At 37.3% G+C, this 20,212-nt stretch overlaps 1 protein-coding gene across 2 annotated transcripts in view; it reads left to right on the forward strand.

The window, feature by feature from the left end:
* Positions 1-6,408: 6,408 nt before the first annotated feature.
* Positions 6,409-20,212, forward strand: part of LOC117405223 (interleukin-1 receptor accessory protein-like 1) — a 512,848-nt gene continuing 499,044 nt past the window's right edge. The window contains exon 1 of one of the 2 annotated variants that reach the window (XM_034008100.3): positions 6,409-6,983. The gene's annotated coding sequence lies outside the window, so the exon portion shown is untranslated. The remainder of the gene's footprint in view (positions 6,984-20,212) is intronic. The other variant, XM_034008101.3, reaches the window with a different exon arrangement.

Here is a 20,212-nt window from a genome sequence, read left to right on the forward strand (position 1 = left end):
GGGTCCTCTTCTGATCTCTCTCTACACTCTCTCCCTGGGCCCCCGCATCGCATCGTATGGTTTCTCATACCATTTCTATGCTGATGATGCTCAGATTTTCCTCTCCTTCCCCACCTCTGACTCCACTATCCTCTCCCGTATGTCTACCTGTCTGTCTGCTATCTCCTCCGGGATGCGCTCGCATCACCTCAAACTCAATCTCTCTAAATCTGACCTCCTTTTCTTTCCCTCCTCCTCCTCCCCCTCCTCTGATCCACATTCTCCATTCCTCTGGAATCCACCACACTCTATCCCTCTTCCTCAGCTAAGAACCTCGGAGTCACCCAGGACCCCTGCCTCTCTTATTCCCAGCACATCTCCACTCTAGCACGCACTAGCCGATTCTTCTTGAGCAACATACGAAGAATCCGACCCTTCCTCACCAACTACGCCACCCAGCTCCTTGTCCAGGCCCTGGTACTCTCCCGCCTAGACTACTGCAACTCCCTCCTGGCTGACCTCCATGCGTCCGCCATCCATCCACTCCAGCTCACCCAGAACTCCGCTGCTCACCTGGTGTTCTCTCTGCCTCGCTTCTCCCATGCAACTCCACTGCTCCGCTCACTCCACTGGCTCCCGATCACCGCTCGCATCTAGTTCAAGACTCTTGTACTCGCCTACAGATGCCTTGACCAGACTGCACCCAGCTACCTCCAGACCCTCATCTCTCCCTACACACCCAGTTGACCTCTCTGCTCCTCCTGCACTAGAAGACTGGCTGTACCTCCTCTACGCTCCCCTGCCTCCAGAGCCTGCTCCTTCTCCACCCTCGCCCCGCAGTGGTCGAATGACCTTCCTACAGGACTGCCCAGTCCCTGACCACCTTCTGGTGTCTCCTCAAGACTCACCTCTTCAGACAGCACCTGTAGAACTCCTCTCTTCCCTCTGGACACTTTATCACTCTTCCTTAATGCACTTTACTTGCACTTATCTGCTCCCTATTTTACTGCATTTAATCCTGTACTTTACAGAGTACTTTACTGTAATCTGCCTCAAGTGTTATTCAATCTGTAGTATTTTGCATTTAATTGTATCCTGATGTAACTATCACTGACACTGTTATTTGCTCCAATATTGAATCGTATTTTGTCATATACTTGTACTTACTAGAACTGAAGTCATTGTATTTTATCTTGCCCTTAATTGTATTAATTGTATTGATTCTTGAAATATATATTTTTGTTTACGACAGTAAGTCGCCCTGGGTAAGGGCGTCTGCTAAGAAATAAATAATAATAATAATAATAATAATAATAATAATAACACTATGTAACACAATTTTTGTTCCTGGGTAGTAAGTGTTATTTCCTAATTGCTTATGCCTCAAAAGTATAGAAAATGGCTATTATTCCCCACAAACTTTGCTTTTGTGACCAGGACAGTGATATTTTGAAATTTACCTATTTCCAATGAGAAAATGGGCGAATTTGTGACTTTTCGTTCACATAAAGTCAGAAAAAAACAACATATGAATCCAGATTAACATGTATTTATACTAAAGTAATACAAAAATGACTACAAAAGATTTAGAAGTGAGTAGTTTTTCGAGATTTACGATTATACTGTAAATCACTTTCACGAATCAGCCCCCAAATGTAGTCTCCCATCATGTTCTCGTTATACTGTCCTTGGTAGCGGCGTTCAAAGTCCAGTATATCCTGGTGGAAGCGCTCGCCTTGCTCCTCCGAGTACGCTCCCATGTTCTCCTTGAATTTATCAAGATGAGCATCAAGGATATGGACTTTGAGGGACATCCTACAGCCCATTGTGCCGTAGTTCTTCACCAGAGTCTCAACCAGCTCCACATAGTTTTCGGCCTTGAGATTGCCCAGGAAGCCCCGAACCACTGCGACAAAGCTATTCCAAGCCGCTTTCTCCTTACTAGTGAGCTTCTTGGGGAATTCATTGCACTCCAGGATCTTCTTTATCTGTGGTCCGACGAAGACATCGGCTTTGACCTTTGCCTCAGACAGCTTAGGGAAGAAGTCTTGAAGGTACTTGAAGGCTGCCGACTCCTTATCTAGAGCTCTGACAAATTGTTTCATAAGGCCCAATTTGATGTGCAGTGGTGGCATCAGCACCTTCCGGGGGTCTACCAGTTGCTCCCACTTGACGTTGTTCCTCCCCACAGAGAACTCGGTCCGCTTGGAAGGGTCCACCATGCAGAAGTAGCAGTTGCTTGAGTGGTCAGTGGGTTCCCGCCAAATTCTTGGGATAGCGAACTTCATGGCTCTCTTTTCCCCTCTGTACCATCCTACAAAAATACATTCATTTCACCCATGACTAATGTGTAAGAGATTCTCGCAACATTTTTCATATATGATATATTTTTTTAATAACATTGAAAATTGTAAAACATTTTAAAATTAAAAACTTTTACAATTTTAAAAAATGTAACAAATTTTATCACATAAAATTCCGAGCAACAATTGTCCATCTTACCTTCCAGAGTTTTTTTGCAGTGCTCGCAGGTGAAATGAGGTGCCCAGGGTTTGTCTTGATCCCCGACAGGCATGCCGAAATATGCCTTGTAGGCCTCACACATCTTAGCAGATGCTTCCACGGAGTACTTTTTCGCTCTTGTCTTGATAAATTGGCCGCAGACATAGCAAAATGCGTCTGCCGGATGCTTGCAGCCTCTTGATGCCATCTCAGAAAAATGCAGATATGTATCCACTTAGGCAGCTGGAACTAAACTGAACTGGTGGGCTTAAGGCCCCTGTATTTATACTACTATTTATATTACAGGAAAGTTCTAGAAAGTTCTAGAAGTTACTCCAAGTTTACTCAGCACTGAATCTATCTGGAATGTTCTGGAAAATAGGTAAATTTCAAAATATCACTGTCCTGGTCACAAAAGCAAAGTTTGTGGGGAATAATAGCCATTTTCTATACTTTTGAGGCATAAGCAATTAGGAAATAACACTTACTACCCAAGAACCAAAAAAAAAAAAAAAATTGTTACACGGTGTTATCGCAGGCTCAATGCTGCCACTGTCGGGGACTTGCACCCATTACCCAGGGTGGATGACGTATATTGAATTTGTATATTTTATATAAGAGAATTAGTCATTTTTATTTTTGTAATATGAACCTTATGGGTTTCACTAGGGGGACTCACTCTTTAAAAGTAGAGTTGTTTAGTTTACTGCATTACATTGACAGGACGTTACTTCATTTTTCCTGTCTTGTTGTTCGGGGAGATCTAAGATGGCAATGTGAGAGAAAGTTGAACTGTTGCAAGAGACGGTAATTGTACAAGAATATAAAGCCTATTTCTGGTTAAATAAAACCCATTTCACTGATTCAAGTCTGTATCGGAGTCCTTAATAAATACCCACGCTTACAATAATAATAGAAACGTTGCTGCTGTGGCATGCAAGACTGTGGTTGACCTGTGCGAGCTGAAAGCTTATTCCGACGAAGGTTTAGTTATCCTTAACCGACTAATTAGGAGCTAGCTTGTTGTTACATTAAAATGTAGAAAGCAGCTAGTCTGCAACTGTAAATATTTATAAATATGAATATATTAATTGATACACTTTCAAATACAGTTCGCCCACTTTTCACAACTTTGTAACATATTTCTTTGAAGCATAAAAGACAAATAACATACACAATAAAAAAAATCTGTTCTCTCTCTCATATCGAATTCTTGTACGTCAGTTCACCGACTCTCAACCCGGTGAATCCGCTGCTTCAGCGGTGACGCACCAGTGAACTTAACGTTCGTTGAGCAACTCCTGGTGAATTTAACAACGGTTTGGTGAATCCGCTTTACATCGGTGCATTCAGCGGTAAATTTAACAATGCACCCTATCGCAACATTCCTAAACAATATGTTAAAATAAATTAGTTCTGCACTGTATGTGGTTTAGTTTGCCAGTGCTTGCTAGACTATTAACTAGTTTTAAATTTAAAGTATCTTTGTTTCGGCTTTCTTGTTAAAGTTTTCACACGTGGCAATAATGACCTACAATTACTAAATTATATTGTGGTCATTTTCCACTGTGTTATCTTAGTGAACCAGAACTACGTTTTGAAACAGAGAATTAGCAAATGCCTATCGTCAAAGCGTACTGCAGCTACTAATCCTTTTCAATTACTGGTATTTTAAAATTAAGGACTATGTAACAATAATGCTGTAACTCAATTTGAATGTGCCTATTCGGCCAGTAGGGGTCATTCATTACAATGTCCAGTAGCACTTTAAGATGCAGTCTTACAAAAAAGATGATGGGTATGGATTTAACAGCATCAAACAACCCATCATAAAAAAAGAACTTCAGAAGTGCTATACTTGCATTTTTTAATGGAGAATTCCTTGATAATAATAATAATAATAATAATAATAATAATAATAATAATAATAATAATAAATTTAAAAAAAAACCAGTATAAATTGGATGTTTTTATTCTAGTTAGTTATTTGGTTCTAGTTATTGCAACATCAACAGTTTTTTTTTTTTTTTAAATCAATTAAGAAATATGAGTTAAGTAAAGATTGGAGTAAATGCTTTTGAAATAGTCCCCTATATGTCTTCAGCATTGACTGCATTACACTATACAGTGCACAGTGCTGGCCGAGCAATGGTTAGTTACTTTAAACAGATTGATCTATGTACCTGAAGCAGAATGCAAAAATAGTACACACACAGCAGTCTACCTAGTGACAGTATTTACAAATGTGTATCTGTTCTGCATAATTATTCCCCACACGTTGTATATCCAGCTGTGATTTATAAACAAAACAGTAGACTGTCATCGTTCGGATATAATCATCCACTGTTTTAAACCCAGGCACTAAATTATCCTATCAGTATCTGCGTAGAAAATCAAAGCTCTGATTGTCAGTGATCCATTCATCAAGAAGTCACGTTTATTGTAGCATTGTGTGGCAGAGTGTGTAAACAGGACGGATTTCCCCACTGACAGGTCTTTTCTTCTCATGAATGCCTCTTCATCGAAATTCTAATGGCATTTACTTAGTTCCAGAAGCGGCCCCTTGATTCATCTGCAGAACCTGTAAAATATCACACAGCGCCATTGAGATGCTTTTCTTACAATTAAAACGATAGTAATACTGCATGTACTGTACCGAGAGTATATCACATATGCTGTACGTAGATGTGTGTGCACGTGTTCTTCCAGAAATACATTTAAGAAAACTGCATTGTACATGTAGCCTACATTGCCTAAAATATTGTATTGCAGCTCCTAATATGTTGAAAGCAACAACGAATCTCGAATATAATGGACATTTCCTGTATAGTTTCGTACAGAGCTTCATAATAATAATAATAATAATAATAATAATAATAATAATAATAATAATAATAATAATAATAATTAAATCGCCATTGTTTCTTAGTGCTAATTCATGCGTGCCTTTTGTTTTATTCTTTACACTTTACCTGATTGCTCAGAGACTGCCTCGCGGGAGGGGTATCAGAAATAACAATGTAATAAAATGTAAGGGGAAATGGTCGTTCACCAGAAAGCAATCAAGTCTTGCTTTTTCGCTCAATGTATGCATGTACAGTAGTGCATTGTCTGAAGTCGCTGGGTCCAAGCTCGCCCCCTCACTTTTTATTCAGTCACTGGTAGAAACTTCATCCTCCACCCACAGCCGGGTAACATTCAGATTCAAATTGATCACAGATGTGTATGCAGACAAACTCTGCGAAGACCTTGATATGTGGGAAGGCGGAGAATGATTGTAACTAGGCAACTAACGAGAGAAAGCATTAATACCGATGGAACACAATAAGGGCAATTGATGTTAAATATTTTAGGATGAAGGAGAACAGTGGACTCAAAACACAAAAAGGAAGAGAATATATCTTGCCATGCCACTGTATATCGAAATATTTAAATATCTTAATGTTTATTTTAATTATTTGAAAATGTTCGAATGTATGTTGTAATATTTGTTTAACCTTAGCGCTGTTAAAAAAAAAAAAAAAACCTAAATAACACATAGTATGTTTGTAAGTATGGTCCCTCTTTTAACTGTGAATGTGTCTGATCCAAGCAATTGCACTCCTTTGAGTTAATTAGAGCCTTTATCGCAGTCCTTTAATTCATTCTGGAAGTACTAGCACAGAATTGTTTCTTAAATCTCCATTGGGCGGCAGTAAGTGTATCGTTTTGCTTTTTGCTGTTTTTGCTGGTAACAGAGGTCCATGTGGCAGTAACCCAAGGATGCAGTCGGTTACAGTGATACTGGGAGCCTTTATAAACTACAATAATTTATAGTATTGTTTTAAGTGAAAATTGAATAATAGGTTGATGTATCAAAATGTTCCAATAGTTGATCGCCCTTTAATGCTGTTTTGTTCTACTTGTATTTAAAGCACCCACCGGAGTGAATCGGGCGCTAGGACCTGGGAGACACATTCAGAACCAGCAAGGCTACTGAGCATCCACATAGCAGTACTGTGAAGGAAAACCCCATCGGATCTGATATTGCAGGATACTTGTGAAATGTACATAGCTTTCTTTCCTTTCTGCGGCTGCAGCCTTCTGAAGATCGCACATGTGCACTGGAATGCTTAGGAACGCAATGCACGTTTGGAAGATCCGTGATCAAGTCTCCCTGTCATAGAACGAGAAGACTTGTGCGGTGCTTAATCTTGTCCTTCAATTTATATCCAGTTTTCCCTGTATTTGTATATTTTTCCCACACCTGGATACAGAAGAAGAAAAATTGGGTACTTTGAAAACCTGCAGGCTATAGCAGAGGATATGTATGCTTACCTGGGATTAAACAACCTTTTGGACAACTTGGCAATTGTGTAAATTGGGTATTTTCCTGATATGTCATTTATCGTCTCCAAAATATAGAAGAAACGTGTTTTTTTTCGCTCACTAGGCGTTGTGATGGTCGTAGTTGTTCTTATTGACTGACACCAAAATCAGAATAATTTAGAAGCTGGTTGCAGGTAAGCTCTTTTTTTTTTATACCACACACCTTCTAGGGCTATTGGATAAAGTTAGTGGTTCTTAATTAAATGGGTTCTTTCGTGATTGCTGCATTGCATTGATCTGTTGGATCTCGGCATTATTGGCAGTTGCATGAAGTTGCTGCAGTTATGTTAAAAGCCTTCTAATAAATCAAGTGGCTCAAGTTTGAATATGTAGAATACCGATGGAAAGAAACAACGTGGGTGCATTCTTATGGAAGACGCAGAGTATTGCTTCCCTGTAACGGCTTTTTAACTTCTCCAGTTTTAAATATGTTATACTGATTTGGAAATCAGAGTATATTATAAGACATGATACACAAGAGTTCTGTCATGCTATTCTTCATATTCAATTGGATGCTCAATTTTTTTCTAATATGGTTTTCAGGTTTCCTCACAGATGCTCCTATCTAAAATAAAACTGATTCTGTACAATTGCTATATTACCTGTTAAATGTATGACGATGACAATGGTTTTCATTTTTAAAAAATGGTCTGTTATCTATGGAGAAACAACTGAACAATGCAGCAGTGTAAAACAGTATAGACTAACGATTTTAATACAAATAAACCGTGTTAATGAATTGTAGAAGCGTTCGATTCATTGCCTATCTTAACATTTGTCTGCATGATAACAATAATCTATTGTCAACGTCTCAGAATTTAATATCGATTACAAATTGTTTAAATATTCCCACAGGCGTTGTATTTGCCTTTATAGACTGCAGCAAATGTTATTTGGTTACGACCATGTATTGGCTGAATAACTGGTCAAATAAACTTTATTCAAATTACCCTTATCGCTTTATTATTTATTAATTTATTTAGATTATTAAAACCATTGCTTTAGTTAAACATAAAACGACGACATTTTAAATTGATTTCTGCAGCACTGTGGTAATTATAGCCAAACATACTTGGTTTTATACATTACAGTATGTTGGTAGAATATTGCTCTTTATCAAATTACAGTTGTTAGATACAATTAATATCATTCTCGCAGTGAACTTCCTTTATGGATAACTGAAGTCTGCGATGATGCTGAAAAGAACAATTCACCCAGCACTCCATGCCCGCCTCAAGCTGTAGATGGTGGACTGAATCCAAACATCACTGGAAGTCTGATTCCTATAAAGTGATGCATCATTGATCCCAGTGGTTTTCATGCAGTTACCATCCATTCAAAAGGTGTTCTGTACCCGTGCCTGTTAACAGAGCTACAACAGATACACATTCATTAACCTTACGGAAAATATACAAACTATCTTATTAATATACTTAACACTACAACTAAATCGAGATATCTGCAAGCCGAATTAGACATCCTAATAGGCGGATTTAATTTTAGTCGGTTACATTATTAATGTATATCTTAATAGTACTTTATTAAGGTGTGGGTGTAATGTCACCATAGGTCATTATTGGCATGTCCCGCTTAGCCATTACCTGTCGTTTATTTGTAGAATTGTTGGGCTATTTCACATATTTCACATATCATGTAAAATCAGACAAATATTGAAAAATTAAAATAATAAGTCAACAAATAACCTTCTGCAAATATTGCAAAATAGGCTTAAATTAAACAAGCTGTAGCTTACTCTTTGATGCCGTAATCCTGCCCAGAAACTGCGCCATTACTACTATCTAGCATTTGCTCGCCGTGGCCGGTGGTGCTGAAAAAACAGCAACTCGAAACAAATGAAGGGGTGCACAGGCATCAAATAGTCACTAACTTAGCCTCGCTTTGAGAGTTTAACTCCAGTACAAAAGATGTAGTTATAATGTGCATACAGTAGCGATAGTACGCATTTGTCACACAAATATGGATATTTTTGCAGCATTTGTTTTAAAGAATTTCTAAGCTGCCTAGCTTTGTAAAACTGAAAACAGCACAATAGCAAACCAAAAGGAATCGCTCAATTGTAGTTGTATACGATTGAAACAACAACTAACCTAGTTTTATTTATTTATTTATTTATTTATTTAAATGGGGGGGGGGGGGGGGGGGGATTCGCTATGTTGTTTTTAGAGTCGACCCGCTTCAGTAAGGTTGTTTTCTAAGAACACAACACAATCTTTGCAGCTAGAATGAGATTTTTTATCCTTATATTCATTAAAGGGTAAGTAACGTTTCTGCCTGGCATGTGAGTATAGAGTTACATTCAAGCGCATTTGGGAAAATATCCTACAAATTTCAATCTACGTTGTTTGTTACTGATTTAATATACCAAACTGAACACATTGAAAATACAATTAAGCTAAATAGATGTGTTTATTGCAGTTAAGCTTATGTGAGGCCACCATGGTATGTGGTTTTGTCAGTCAATCCCAACGTTTGCACAAAAGTGCAGTTGTAGCATTAGTACTGTGGCAGATTCTGAAAGGGCAGCACCTGGCGTTAGTTGTCATTCAGCATACTGGAGAGCTGGCACAAGTTGAGTTCTTTTTTTGATTAAATAATTATGCAATCCCTGCTGGTGTGCTCAATCAGATCAATCTTCTGGCTCGCGTGCTTGCAACTTTGGGCTGCATTCCTGTGATCGACAGCTGGCTTTCAAACCCCAGGCGTTCAGCATGTTTTGACAGCATTCACATCAGTGTTTGTAAACATGCAAAGTAATTAAACATACATTAAAATGAGATATGGTTTTATCCGTAACATGCAGAAATCTGAACCTCTTAAGTAAAATAAGTAAAACAGTTTGTATGAGTTGTCAGTATGTATAAGAAATAAAGAATATGAGAGGGAACACAATACTGGCTGCTATAAACGTATCGAGTTAGCCAGTACTGTTACGAAGTTCATATGGGTGTTTTAAATAAAAAGGAGAGTTGACTGTACATTTATTGTCTTTAAATATAGGCTACTTAATGAGCAGCTTTGAGTAGGCAAATGTTGGCTGTACTGGTTCGCAGTGCATGCTTAGAACAGCTAAGCATATTGAGGAACAGTGATCTGTGGTTATATTTCTTCTGTAGAGCCCTGCTGGTGCTGTAACCGAAGAACAAAGGCAGTGCATGGTGCTAAGTGTCTAGTCAGAAGTAAACTGTGCAGAGCCAATCAGCTGTATCTTCATTGAGGATGATTTAAGACCTGGGCAGTTCCACAGGGAGATCAGGGACAGGAGCATTACATTTGATAATCTGAAATGGAAGCATAGGCTTAGTGATGATTAGTAGACAGATCGAAGACTCAAACCATTGTACACACTAATGTCCAAAAACCCTTGAATTAGACCTGTGTCTTTTGGGTCCCCAAACCAAAACTTGTAGCCAAAGATGTTTTATAGGTCCATATCTGATGAAATATTGGTGCTATCTGAAACTCGCTTTAAATAGATTTTTTTTGTGTATCAGCCATTTATAATGTCTTTAAGGAACTATACAACTCTACATAGCTTTTTGCAAAATGACAGGTCAACTACATCACACGACATCAACGGAAGTAATTGTAGTTCAATATCTGCCTTTGTGAATGTGCCAAATAAAAATAGGTTATTTTCAAATACGTCTTTGGCCTAATAGTATTGGAGGACAGGGACATCTATAAAAAAAAAGCATGTTGAAATATAAACATGTCACCTGGGAAGTAATACAACGAAGGAGGGGCATTTAGAATTCTTCATTTAAAATTGAGAAGGAGGCATTTAACCTCACTGAGCTAAATAGATCACACACTGGCATGAGGTGTGATGTGAGGAGAGGAGCCTGCTTGTGAGAGACAGTTGGCAAGTCAGGGATGTTGCCAACCTTTTTCAGATGTTAGGCAAACTAAATTGTCCTATTAATTCAAACTGAAAACTGTATCCTTGAAGTCTGGGGAAGGGGGAGCATTTTTGAATAAGATTTACAATAAATATAAATGTCATCAATTATTAATGTATCAACTGCAGTTTGTGCAGCAATATTTTCTTTCAACAACCAAGCTTGCACCATAGTACAATAAATGAGGATGCATCTGAATATGAATTAATAGTATTAATATTGCAAAAATTGATGTGTCACATTATGCTGCATTTAGATTTTCTAGTTTATCTACTTCAATTTGACCCCTTCCCCCACAACCTTATAGACTTCCTATTAAAGAATTTGTCAAGCCTTGATGGATCCAGTCGGTGTAGCAGGAAGCATGAATATAAATTCAAATGCAATAGTCAGATAAAGTAGAACTTGATTTGCAACCACTGGGACTGAGGTTCCAGACTAGTAATGGAATGGTTTTAATTGCTTCCGTTCATCAATGTATTTAGTCCTTTTTTCATTGCTGTTTAATTAAGGCTTTTTAATAAATGTCTCACAATAGAAAATATGCATTATAGCATGGGTGTCTAAACAAAGGTCAGATGAAGTCCTCTAGACCGTTGGACCCTTGACCTCTAAACTGATAATGTAGCTCCCATTCAACAGCTGGAAGAGCAGTCAAAAACAGTGGGGTATTGTGTAACATTGGTGGCATTTACATGCACAAGTCATGACAGTTTTCCTCACGACCTGTTTGCCGTACTTTTCAGGAAATACATTGCTATGCAGTTCTGATTTAGGAAAAAAAATCATCCCTACTTGTTTGTCTGGTTACCTTTACAACACACACACACACACACACACACACACACACACACACACACACACACAACATTATATAAAATATAATTTCTACAAGTTTTACTACTTAGAATTTATATTTGTGTGTGTGTGTGTGTATGTCGAACATCATTATCACTAGAACCACCTTTTACAATTTTTATTTTTATTTTGAATATAACCTATATATATATATATATAAGCCTGGTGTTATCTCTACTGGACCTGGCAGCCATCAATTCCTTTGTTTTGTACAAGGTAGGAGAGATTTCATCTTGAAGCTAGCCACAGCGCTTCAGCAGAAACATTTCGATCAGAAAACTGCAAAGCTGCAGCAGCTCAACCGGGATTCTGTGCTGCGAGAGACACACACGCAAGATAAATCATATGCTACTTTCGTTTTAGATTAAAAACTAGTTTGTTTTTACAGCTTTGTATGCGCATATACCTGTTTACACACTAGTTTCTTCTAAAATGTTTATTATAGTCATTTTCTGAAGTAGTGCTTTATATGTGGTAAGTTAGAAAATAAACCCTTTATGTTTAATTGTTCATTTAAATACAGCGTTTCGGCTGCGCAGATGTTTGATATGACATGCTTGAAGAAAACTTTTGAGTTGAATCCGATAGTTTGTCTTTCATTTTAATATTGATGGTGTTTAAAATGTACTGGCGGTTGTAGGTATGAGTATAACCACAGCGGTTCTAGTGTTGAAGTAGTCCATAAATGTGTGTGTGTGTGTGTGTGTTTTGTTCGGCCTTTCTGCTGGACATTACATGGCTCTTGACTGCTGAAACCTCGTGAGCCACAAGCATGATTCCTGCTCCAGTTTACATGGGTTTTTACAGCTATTTTATCGTGAGAAAGTGATTGACCGTGCCCTTAAAGTCACGCTGCCAAAAGGTCATTTTGCTGTTTCATGGTGTATTCATGTGACAACGTCACACAGTCATTATTATTATTATTATTTATTTCTTAGCAGACGCCCTTATCCAGGGCGACTTACAATTGTTACAAGATATCACATTATACATTATTTCACATTATACAGATATTACATTATTTTTACATACAATTACCCATTTATACAGTTGGGTTTTTACTGGAGCAATCTAGGTAAAGTACCTTGCTCAAGGGTACAACAGCAGTGTCCCCCACTGGGGATTGAACCCACAACCCTCCGGTCAAGAGTCCAGAGCCCTAACCACTACTCCACACTGCTGCCCTCAGTCTTGACAGTAGACTTGTTTTTTTGCAAGTGCATGTAAACCAAGCCATTAATAGCATATTATTTTGGTCACTGTACTGGAGTGTCCTATGTAATGCATTTTCTACTTTTAAATATTCAATACTATGACATTAAATTTGCATGCCAGTTTGTTAATTATTTAAAACATTCTATATAATTAATTGTTTTGTATAAATATATTATGGACTTCCATTGAATATTTAAGTTTTAATGTCAATTAAAAGTGGGTTATTCCGGTTCAAGTGGTTACTCGAGGTCTTACGTCAGTGACTTGCATCAATTTATAATTTTTTGTTGGAATGCCCTTGAAACTTGATTTAAAATGATAATAACACTATCTGTCTCGGTCATCCCCCTCATGGAAAAAAGTTCAACGATCATCAAAATATACTTATTTATGACGTTCAGACACTTTCTTATCACGTTAGACATGAGTTACATAGATTTTGAATGTAATAGTGCCACCGCCTCATTTGCATTGCATTAATATTAATATTATGTTTATGTATGCAAAGCAGCATGTTAAACACAGATAATGAGCTGTCATACATTCATGAGCTATTCACGAAGGTGTGACAGGGATTTTGAGCAGCAAAAAATAACCCCAAAATTCTGCCAACTGAATGCTGCCGCAAAGCAGAGAGCAAAGGCGGTGGAAGCTGTGTACGATTTGGGGGTGGGATTCGTCAGTACCTTTTTTTGGTGTTCCAGCTAAAACTAATTTATTGAGTTAATATTGAACATCATTAGGACCCTGCCAAAAAATAAGACATACAACAAACAGCTTTTCATTGTCTTATTTCATAAAAATACCGTTTTGAAATGGCAGATATTGAAGGTCCTGTATAGCCATAACATGTTAATGCGACACTATGATTTATTTTGGGCCAATTAATTGTAAGTAGACTAAGATAAAAAGAAAATATGCTGAAATAATTTATATTTTATTATCTACACATCCTATAACAATGTGAAGCAATGTTTTGCACTGTATTACATGTACGATAGACACACACACACACAAAAAACCCTGCTAGGTATTCATTTGATTTTACTACTGTACTGTTTAAGCCTGTTGTACATATCTATATTTTTACATAATGTACAGAGAATACATTAATGTTATTTAAATATGCCCTCATTTATTAGGCTATTCATTTTTATTTTTACTAAACAAACATACTAAACAACATACAAATAGATATATAGTACTTTAAATAAATAAAAAAATACAACCTCCTATGATGAAGAAACACCTCCTCAAAACCTGAATAAAAAAAATGTAGCAAAAAATATAAATATATTCTTAACCTAAAAAAAACCCCAAAATAAACAGGTCCGACCTACAATTGAACTCAGACCTGGAGCTGTGCATCATACATGTACACCATGTGGAGTACTGGTTAGGGCTCTGGAGTGTTGTCTGGAGGGTTCCTGGGTTCAATACCAGGACACTGCTGCTATGTATTGCTCTAGTAAAAACCCAACTGTATAAATGGGTACCAGAATTTGTATGTAAAATAACTAATTGTAAGTTGCTTTGGAAGAAAGCATCAGCCAAATAAATTACTATTATATAAGTAGGTGAGAGGTACCATAGTGCTGATGAAAATCCTGCCTGAACCGACCTTTATTTCACATACCTTACGATAAATACCTGCCTTTATTCATAAAACCGCCCAGAACACTAGGTTCCAAAGTTCCATTTGGGATTAAAATGATACATGTAATAAAACGAAATGAGTATAACATAATACTACTGAAAAAAACAACCCAACTGACTTTTAAATACCTTACCATGTACATTTTTACCATGTACATTTACCATGTTACCATGTACATTTTCTGTAGGTTCTTTCTGGCTTTAACAAAGTTGGGAGGTTACGTTGTAACAATGAATCTTGATGAATATTGTAACATTGTGTCAAACAGTTGAATTGAGTTCAAATTCTGGTACTTATTTATACAGTTGGGTTTTTACTGGAGCCAAAACATATTTCCTGTTGTCAATAGAATAAATACTGTGTGCAACTTCAGAACTGTTGCCACCCACAATTTGTATGCTAATTAGAATTGAAATAAAACTGATATTTTTGCCTCTAATTAGTTAGTAAATAGGGTGTGACACTTATAATATCATGCACAGTCATCTCAATGTTCCTTCCAGAATTCTGGCCAAATTACCACCACTTTCTAGGGTGCTTCAGGATTCAAATATATAAGATCAGCACTCTGTGAGCTCATTGGGAATTAGCAGGTCTTGAAAATAAGAAGGCTCAATAACATTACAGACCTTGTAGATAGTAAGCAACTTTGTAAATGTAGCTCCCGGTGAACTACTTTGTCACAGCACTGTCACCTAATCGATTGAACCAATATAATACTATATATTGGGATCAAATTAAACTTGGTCATGTGTTATGATACTGGTTACTCGTGTGTACATTCACAACCGCATAATCAAAACCCTTCAACACCAATCTTGTATGTGTTTTTTAAAATATTTATTCAAGTTCTTGCATCTAAAACTACCTCTTGGTGAAGTAGAGTTTACTGCGGGGAGGGGGGACGGGGCTAAACTATGTATAAATGTAGATAACAGACACAAAGGAATAATATTTTAATATAAAATGGAATACGATCATAGGGCACCAGAGCTTCAAACAAATGCATAATACTTATTAAAGCAGATATGTCCTTCAGCTTCAGTTTCATAATTTTTTAAAACTTTTTTTTTTAGAACATTTGAACACCTCAATTTTTTTTTTTTTTATCATGACTGCTATAATCAAAACTGAACTTGCAACTATCAAATATTAATCCCAAAGAAGGCTGGAGACCACCCTTTGGCAATTTTTCATGACTTGAAGTGAACCCTCTTTGAAAGCTGACTGTGATTATTCTCCACAAATTAAGCAGGGCTCTTTTAAAATAAACAGGCAGCTTGTTGGTCTGCAGATATGGAGACTTGGATGGGTTCAATCCTCAGTTGCTTCTCAGTAGTGTCTTCAGGACAGTGACATACTTTTCTAGCTGTTCCTCACAATGACATCCAATGGGTGAAGATCTCAACTTTAGGTTCAGAAGTTGGAATTACAGTTCATATTTCTATGCTCTAGCACTAGTACCATCTTACCACATAGTTGGTAATGGATACGTGTGTGGTTGTTCAAGCCTTGTTAAAGTAGGTTAGAGTACATTAGAAAATGGGTCTTTTAAATAATCTAACCTGATTGGTCAAAACAGGTCTCATGGGGGTGTTGATATTACAATATATCACTATGGGTTTTCACTTCTTTTCAAAAAGGGGCAACACTAGTAGATATCCACTAGCCTTTAAAAAAAGGCAGCCATATTGGAATTTATCGCAATAAACATGACTGATGAGATTTATGTAAATGTTGACTTTTTGGGAAACCGAAGTGTACATGAGATATTGAATGTCTGAATTGGACACCAGTGATTAATTAAAGTAGTGGAAAAAAGCAAAAGTAAGTATTCTAATCAATTAAAAACTTGCCATTCTGATCGCTCTGTTCCTTCTCCCTGAACTCCGTCAGAACTACAGCATGTCCGATCCTATTCTGAATATAAATAGTTTTAAGAAATATCTTAAGCTTTTTTAAAAAGATCTGGGTCACTCTTAAAAGAGACTTTGGTGGTTAAATTGTTGTTTTGTTGCTACTGCCCGTTGTCCGTACTTGTCATGTGGTTGGTTACATCTCCTGCCCTGCCTGCTTCCACCAGTCCCACCCTCTGTGCAGCTGTGTGATATGATGCAGAATGTTTAGAAATGAATCTTGACAATTTCTGCCATACCTTTCTCTCCACATGAATGTGTCCAGGTTCATCTCTTCTGCTATGCCCTGCATTGTTTTAAATTGTTTCTTAACACTGACCCAGTAGTTCTCCACGTTGTGCAGCCGTAAACTGCAAAGTAAGTTTGATAAGTAACCAGGCATTCTATAACGCAAATAAAATCTTTCTCGCCACTGTGAAGTGGTAGCGCTAATCTGGTATGGATACCTCCTGTCACAACCCCGGATAACAAAGGTTGATTAAAAAAAAAAACTAAAAATAACTAGCACTGTCATCTGATATTGTTGCAGGTCTTGAGGAAGGGTCTGTGTAATTTAAAGGCTCATTTGTGCTGTGTCGTGATAAAAATGGCCAGGAATATTTTATTTTAAAATGAACCGAGAATTACAAGAAGTACAACGAATCAAATAAAGAAATATTGCACTTTAAATGGCAAAAAATCGCTTGTTTTAATGAATGAATTTTTTGGTTTTATTTTTTTTTAATGTTCTATATAACTATTTATTCTTAGCTCAGTTTGAGGTGGAAGGGTATTTAATAAAAATTACATTTGTGTTAATTAAAAAATGTTTTAACATTTTTTTTTTTCTTTTCAATTTAGTTAGTTAATCCATTTTATCAGTGCAATAAGGCACTTCAGGGTGTGTGATATACTCTAATATCACCACGTCCTCGACTTCACCTCATGGCTTCCAACGTCCCAGGGCATTGTGATATTAGAGTATATTGCTTACATCTGACATAAACTTGTTCCAATAACTAAGTTAAATGACAAACGTGTCTGTCTGCTCTGCAAATGGAGCATGGCTCTTTTGGCATATCACATAGTAATTTGGTCCCTGTCCCACTATTTCTTATATTGTGTTGAGATGCTGAATGCACTGTGCATTAACAGCAGTTCATGACAAGCTACTGAAGCCACATAATACTGTACATACAATATGTATTTAAACAGGAGTAAACTGGAGTTGTTGTTTCTTTTACCAGAGAGGGCTACTTGTTGATTTGTAAAAATAGTATATCTGCAATTAAAAGGGCAATAAAAGAGTTGTTAAAAAACTTTGAGCAGGTCTTTGCTACTATGTTTAGTAAGCCCTTTGTGCTGCTGCTGTTGTGAGTTGATATAATAAAATAAATACTTCTCTTGGTTTTGGGTCTGCCTCACACAATTGTATAAACAATCCCATGGGATCTACAAAGATGAAATCGCAGTCAGTAGTTACACAAATCAAAACTCAATGCAAGGCAGCCAAGTGATTAAATTGGTGTTTTGTTCTTCAGATTGAAATGGATTCTCACACCCAATCTAATGTGTGCCTCCTTGATTCTTCTTGGGTTAGGCAGGTAGCCAGCTGAACTTGTGAGGCATTTACTTTGTTCAGAAAGCAACAGGAGATCGAGTTGATGTATTCCAGTCAGCTTGATACCACTAGAGATCATTGAATGAAGTAGCTGGGTTTGGAAGTGGTTGGAAGCTGTGTTACAAAATTGAGGGCTGTCCTTTAACACTAGAACCGTCACCGGTGGTCATTATACAAAACTGTAAAAACAATATATATATATATTTTAAAAGTAACATTAAAAAGAAAACAACTCAATTCCCATTATGTAACGTGAATGTGCTTTCAGGGAAACTGACTTCAAAGTAATAAATATATTATTATATTTTTATATAGCGCCTTTCATAGTGGACCACCATCACAAAGCACTTTACAGAGGTAAGCTGTGAACTGTGCATTATATGCAGAGTCACTTACAACAGGACATTAAGTAGCACTTAAGTAGCACAATCCATGCATATCGATTTTTTGCAGCCCATCTTTCCACAGCGTCAACACCGGGATTTATAATTTCCCAAATAGTGGCATCCTTCCCTGTTCATGCTGGCGATGCAGCTGGTCGCTGTTCTTGGTACTGCTCCAGGTGAAGTGGTTGGCATGGCTGGCACGCCTGCAGCTACTGCAGGAGACGAGACAGGCAAAGCGGCTGGCACTGCAGAGGTAAGCTCAGTGGGGGTAGAGATAACAATAGGCTTGTATATAAAAAAATAGAATTTTGTAGGTTATATTCAAAATAATAACATGTATTGTAAAAGTCTTTTGCGGTTCTAGGTGGGCGGGATTATAACTTCCTTATTTTCGCGATCCTGCCTTTCCAACGGCGTCAGGGTATTTAATGTATTTAGGAAAAGTCATAAACAGACAACCGCATAACTTTCAGACACGCAATTTAAACTTGAAAACCTCAAAACATCAAAATGACTGCTGTGGCAACCACAAAGTTATATTGTAAAATGTTAAGAGTGTGAGACAGATGAACTTTGCACATGCACTCTATGAATTTCCTCATTAGACTTTTCTTTGTGTTACGTACAGCTTTGTTTGTTTACATCTGATTTATACGTGTCTCACCTAATTGGCAAACCATTCATTTATTGGTTAGTCTTTCCCTTGTGTACTCAGAAATTGGATGAAGCCTATCTAGTTGTTTATCCTTAGGGACTACAGTGAATGAATCGATGTTGTAGAAGAATGATGTCTTTGTTTGCACTTCATTCAGGGATGTGGCTGGACTGGTTTCCAAGAATGCAATGCCCTAATCAAGTGTATTGTTGTTTGTGTATTACTTTAGGTGGTTTGCTGGCAAAGATACTGCTGCAGAGGTTCCGAGGTGGTGATTATTTTGCCATTAGGGTTTATATTAAGGGATTTATAAAAATGAAAGAGTCATTTAAAATGATAGTTTCTAAGTTCTTATTCTGAGAAGCTATTTGCTTATTTCATCATGGTGCTAGTCAATGGTGTGTTCATTTTTTCTGTAATGCAGGCTTATGTCCTTTGACATTTTCACATATTTTGAATGATGTATCAGCCAGTGTTTTAGATTGTAATGGCCTTGACTCACCTTGCTCATTGAAACTAGCACTCCAAGCTTTAATGAGTGAGATTAATAGGCAGCTAAAGACCTGTATTTTGATGATACAAGACAATTCATTAAAACAAATGATAATCGTCTTGATGTTCAATTTATTATTATTTTTTTAAAACAGTAAGGAGGCTGTGTGGTCCAGTGGTTAAAGAAAAGGGCTTGTAACCAGGAGATGCCGGTTCAAATCCCAGCTCAGCCACTGACTCATTGTGTGACCCTGAGCAAGTCACTTAACCTCCTTGTGCGCCGTCTTTCGGGTGAGACGTAATTGTAAGTGACTCTGCAGCTGATGCATAGTTCACACACCCTAGTCTCTGCAAGTCACCTTGGATAAAGGTGATTGCTAAATAAACAAATAATAATTAAAACACTTAATTCTTTAAATTACAGATTAATTTTATGGGTGCCTTATTTTGCATTTCATTGTGTAAGGCACACTGACTGTCCTGCAGTGATAAACTGTGTGGCAGTGCTAGGTATCAGATCTTTCTGATTGGTGGATGAAAGTTCTGGGGTTCATAATTAGCAATAAAAGCAAACAAGAAAAGTATACAATATAAAGGCTCTTTAGGATCGTTGTTGGTGCCCTTAGAATCCTGTTTCCAAACATTTGGTGCCTCCACCTGCCAA

This window comes from Acipenser ruthenus, chromosome 9 (assembly GCF_902713425.1).
Source record: "Acipenser ruthenus chromosome 9, fAciRut3.2 maternal haplotype, whole genome shotgun sequence".
NCBI lineage: Eukaryota > Metazoa > Chordata > Actinopteri > Acipenseriformes > Acipenseridae > Acipenser > Acipenser ruthenus.